Source organism: Strix aluco, chromosome 3 (genome assembly GCF_031877795.1).
Source record: "Strix aluco isolate bStrAlu1 chromosome 3, bStrAlu1.hap1, whole genome shotgun sequence".
Taxonomy (NCBI): domain Eukaryota; kingdom Metazoa; phylum Chordata; class Aves; order Strigiformes; family Strigidae; genus Strix; species Strix aluco.
In genome coordinates, this window is record NC_133933.1 from 25024721 (window position 1) to 25030473 (window position 5753).

Genomic DNA, 5753 nt, shown 5'->3' on the forward strand with positions numbered 1-5753 from the left:
CGGCCTCTGGCACAGCTTCGTGGTGGGCAGGTCCTCCTGCCACCACTGCTCAGGGGCCTCTCCTGCTCTGGGCATGGGTGCCAGAGGCCACCGCAGCAGCAGAGGGGCTGCCAGCCAGCCTGGGAATGTGCGTGGCCACCCAGCAGTCCTTCCTCTTGAATCTGGGTAGAAGATCACTTTCTCCTGATTCTTGGTAAAAATGGGATCTAGTAGCGAGACTCCAGATTCTTATTCTGATGCCTGAAGGCATCTTTCCATGTGAAAAAAATGTTACGGACTTTTTCTCTAGGGTATTATGTGCTTTGCTAATAAACCTCTTTCGGAGATCCTTAAAAGAAAAATGTTCCTGGAGTGCAAGAAGTGATGTGCTGTTTTTATGCTCTCCTCACCCTTAGTGTTTTTGAGTGACACACCATGACATGTTGCAATTCATCTGTCATTTTCACATTTAGGGAAGTGGTCAGAATGGAGCAATCCAACCATCCCTGCTGAATGCACTGTTGTTAACTGACAGATGTCTTGAGTGCAACAGGAGTCATGAGGCTGTTGTGGAGGTGGTGCCTTTTAAATCCCAATTGCATGCAGAACCTTGGCATATTGTCACCATGTACAATTTTCAATTTCACGGGACATTTCTTTTGGTGTTAGAAGAGGATTTTGTTTTACCTTCATCCTCCCTTTTTGTTAACACTGCAGGAATAATTTCTCGGGGCTCTCTCCTGTCTTCCCTGATACTGCGTGCGCTGTGGGATTCCTGGGGGGTTTCTGTGGGCAGAGAGCTGGCTTGCACGAGTGTGTGCATATGTACACTCACATACAAATGCCAGACAATTCAATAACATGAAAGCTGTCACAGGCCATTTTACTACAGTCCCAACGTTTGAAAGGTATTTAGGTTAGTATAAAACCAGGTTTCAGCTCCGGTCAGCTTTTCTTTGCAGAATACAGGGAACAGCTGCCTGGCCAGCGGGCGCTGCCTGAACAAAGGTCTCCTTCTACTCCAAGTGGCCTCAGGGGGAAGCTGCTGCTGCGTCTGGCCGGCCTGGCAGCAGGGCCTGAAATAGGGATTTGCCCTGTACAGCTGTGGAGGTCAGACAATCCGGGGCTGTATTTTATATATATGTATTTTAAGTGTGGGAGTACATTTTTCTCCTACAACCTACTCAGGCCTTGGAGAGAAGCAAAGTGGGATGAATCAGTTCCTCAGACACTACCCTTTTGTATATTTTTACCTTATTTTTAAGAATCCAAAGCAGGGTAGGAAGCTCTGAGGTTTTTTGCCAACATCTGACCATGCTAATTTCAACAGATGAAACTTTGGTTTCAGCATGTGTTAAAATGAAAATATCAGCATTTTCAGGCTAAAATGTATTATGTTGAATTACTCATATGTTGTGGCTGATAAAGCACTTTCATCAATTGATCAAACTTTGCTCAGTTAGACTTTACTGATCTTGCTTTTCTCTTCTTCGCTCAAACTAACAGAGTCATATGTGTAACTGAACTCAGTGGTAGCCAAGGCTATACAGGCATATAAAGCCTGTCTGAAGTCATCAATCTCACTAAGAATGAAGCTCACAGAAGCACATTCAGACCAAAATCGATGCTACTTAAACCAGGAAAAAATTCACTTGCAGAGGCTCATTTTTGGATCCTTCTATATGCATAAAGAGAGAATAATTATCTCTGTACATCTAGAAATTTATCTTTTCTTATTCTATCCATTCTGTGGACAAACTGTTGTGTTCACTGCTTTGATAAAAGCTTTCGAAAACACTTTGATAATTCCCCAAACATGCAACACAACACACACTGCCTTTTTTTTTTTTAAAAAAGCTGGAGGTTTATTAAGAAGATCACAGATTTTCCTGTTGTGAAATCCAGGTGGGAAAAAATCAAATAAATCTTGGTATTTAATATGATAATTCTAACTGAGACTCATAAGGTAAAGGAACTTAATGTCATTACCTATGCAAGATATGAAAATGCGTGTCTCCAGAAATAATGACCTTATTACAGCATTGATGTTGTGTGGGTGGAAGCCCGCTTTAGAAGAAGCCTGTGGGAAATGATCATGTATTTCACCTGCCTATTGTACATTATAGGTGAGCCCAGAGGTACAATAAGATACACATTTGGTAAGTGTCTTACATGTAAGAAATCAGTAATTTAATGCATTAATCACCAGAGCACAATTATAGACCTTAATTTAGAAGGTATTAGTCATTCACCACAGATAACCTTCAGTGGCTATTAGAATTTCATAGTCTGAGTTCATTACAACTGGCAAATGTCATTTGCACAACCAGCACACACAAGGGCCTGTTCTTTGGCTGGAAGCACATTTTTTCAGTATTAAATCCACTCCATTAAATACAAGAGAGAGAACCTGTTTGGGTCTTATTTCAATAAAGATTATATCCTAGTTGCATTTTAAGGGGGCTTATAAAGATTGCACATTATTAATATATTTTATTAGCATGTTTAAAATGGAGTGGGATACACTGGAAATATTACAAGCATATCAGTAGAAGACATCATAGTTGGTGAAAAACCATGGCAATAAACAGCCTATTAACCTGTTGCAGTCTTTATCAAAATATGAGACAAATGACTGTTTGTTACAAAATCTGTTAAAGCATTTACTGACTTTTTATAAATGAACTTTCATATATGATATTTTCTTGAAATCAGTAATATGCCTAAAATTAGGTATCTCAGTGCTTAATTTCAAGAAGCTGCATAAATCTAGGACACAGTAAAATTCTGTAAGTAATTGTTTCTAATTTTTGGTGTTTTCATGTGTATAGTGGAGAGGACATCTTTTCTTTTTCCCTTTTTCCTAATCCCTTACGGTGCCTGCTAGGTGTCTAGCTCACTATGTGTATGTGACCTGCATAAGACAATGGCGGAGCAAGAAACATGTCTCTGCTTAACACAGACACCCTGGCAGAAAGACAACTTCTGTTGTAATTTCTTGCAAGTGACAGAACATGAGATGGTTGTGTAGGTGTGCCTTTTGTAATCAAAATATAACATGCTTATCTGCATCATGTGGAATTACATTACTTCCTCTGTTTACGAAGGCACTGAAAGATTTCAGCAGGGTGCTACAGAAAATATGGCTGCATTAACAGACAACTTAGCTGTTTCTTTTCTGAGTTACACAACCAGAGTCCTGTGATTTACACATATTAAACTTGGAGGGTTTTAATAACTGAACCAAAAAGATTTAATCCAGAAGCAAGTCTGCAGTTGTAATAATAGTGTGTGAGCATTGTTCAGTGATAAACCAAAGTCAATGCACCGAACTAAAAGAAGTGCCAGGTTGGATGTTCAACCATAACTTGGCAAGAGCTTTTGCAAAAGACACTTCCATAGATTTGTGACCACTTGTTAGCAGCGGCTGACTGTGCAAGAAGCAGCAGTGAATACCTTGCTTCCATGCTGAAATACACATTATGTATTAAACAAAAAGATCCTCAAAGAGTATAGCCATGAAAGTTTAACAGTCCTGCTTACCTGCTGCTTCAAACACTTCAAAAGTTTTTATTCACAATCTGAAACTGGCTTAGCTGGCACCTAAACTGTCACTAGATTCTAGGCCTTGCTTCAGTAACTTCAGTATAAATATCTCAGCCTTTTATGTATGTTGGCAAACAGGCCCAAGCTGACTGGATCCACAAGAACCTAGTGTTTCCCACCTGCATCAACAAGCTACAACAACAGGATTATAAGTGAAGTATCCACATTAGACACATGTTGAAACATGTAAACTGGGGGCAAACATGTCTAAATCCTGATACTGGTTCTTACTGTCACCACCTGGAAAGAGGTGCTGCGGTGGTAGGCTCAGTAGAAATAAGACTTACTACAGACTTACTCTCTTTTCCTATTAATTACAACTGACAGTACTCCCAAAAATATTCAGAACTTCAGGTATCTGGTTCCATCTATTCAATTAGAAGAGGAGGACCAAACAGAAAATAAATATCATATATTTCAGCGTAAGTATCACAACCATCTCTTACACTGTAAATTCGCACAAAACACTGGGTACTTCCAGATACTTAACATTCCATGTGACCTGACAGAATTCTGTAGGACTTTTCCTAAACTGGTTTATTTGACTTTGTCCAATTCCCTGTGTTTGGTTTAAACACAGTATTCCAAATTTAGCAACACTACATCTCTCCAGGTACACAGGACCTGTTTTCAGTGGCCTTAGAACTATTGTTTCAGTGCCTGAACATGTTGTAATCTTTCACCTGATTTAACGTAAGCAGAATATATCACAGGCAACCAGAGAGGTGCATCAATACCATTAAAATACATATATATGCAATCACTTATAAATACTTAATACAGGAGTGATGTAAGCATCAGTAATTAAAGGTGCATAACCCAGATCAGCATGAAGATAGGCACTTTGGTGTCATCGCTGGCCCAGTCGATTCCATACAAAGCAGGACAGGTTAAGCAGGAGAGTGAGAATTTCCTATCTAGATATCCCCATGGAATGGTGGGACATCAGCAGACACCAGGGACAGAAGCAGAGTTCAGATCCTATTAGGAAGAGAGAGGCTCCAGAAGGAGCAATCTGGCTGTTGAGTGGAGGGATAGGAGAAGGGTCTACAACTTGCTGGGAGTTGTGAGCAAGAGCTGCCTTAGGCATTTAATTCCAAAAGAGGTTGAGAGTTGTGCAACCCCAAAAGAGTGGAGCCTCATTTTATTTAATAGGTGAATCTTAAGACATGACCCTCATTCTGCATTTCCAACTGTCCAGATCAGGTCATGCTTTGGTTGATGTGATGTATATTGTAGATGCAATGCTTTAGGCACCTATGTCTCCCATGCAGTGTTACTAAATCTGCAGCTCACTGCTGTGGGTATGGCCAGGCAGCAGTGTGCTCAAGAGTTAGCTCAGAAGTGGCCACTTTGTCAAAGAGCATCAATTTCCAGAAATTGTATTTAAATGCAAAATGAAAATTTAAATTACTGTAATTTTTTAAAATAAAAATTACCCTGTCCTCTCTTTTACCCCCCTTTTCATTCCTGGATTCCTCTTTAAGAATTGCATTAACAGGCAAGTAAATCACTTGAGATGATCTATCATTCTGTCTTAATTTCTTTAGTAAGCCTAAGTATTCTACTCAGTAGAAGGTAATGCAGAAAATAGCACATAATGACCATTGGAAATGGGATAAGAATGTGAGTAGAGGATCAGCTGCTTACAGGTAGCCTGGGTCAGATGAAGGGCCCATCAGAGGGTCAGCCATGCTGGCGGCAAGAGGCAGAGAGCGTGTGAGCCAGCTCTTCCCAACTGCTGAAGATCAGAAGAAACAGCTTAAGCACCAGCAGCCAGCAAACACAGATTTTTACATTGCTTAGCCTGCGATGAGTCGGTGTGATCATCTCCTACAGACTAAAATGCTTACAGTGAGCAAAGCCTGTAAAAGCTGGCTCCTGCGCCCCCGCTGCACCCCTCAGCCTGGCTTCCCCTGGCCTGACCCCTTCTCAGTGTCCAGCGACTGGTCTTAGAAAGCCAGGGAGGATTTCCACCCTGCTGGGGAATCCACCTGGCGGCGTTTCTTCACTGCTGTCTCTACCTTTCTTTCAGATTTTTTTTCACCCCACAGCCACATAACCACCGTTCTCCTCCGCTCTTCACCCCACCTCTTGGCGCTGGCCGTTATTGAGGAAGTGGCTCAGGTACGGTCCGTGGTTTCGAGGCCGGCTCCGTCAGCGGGGAC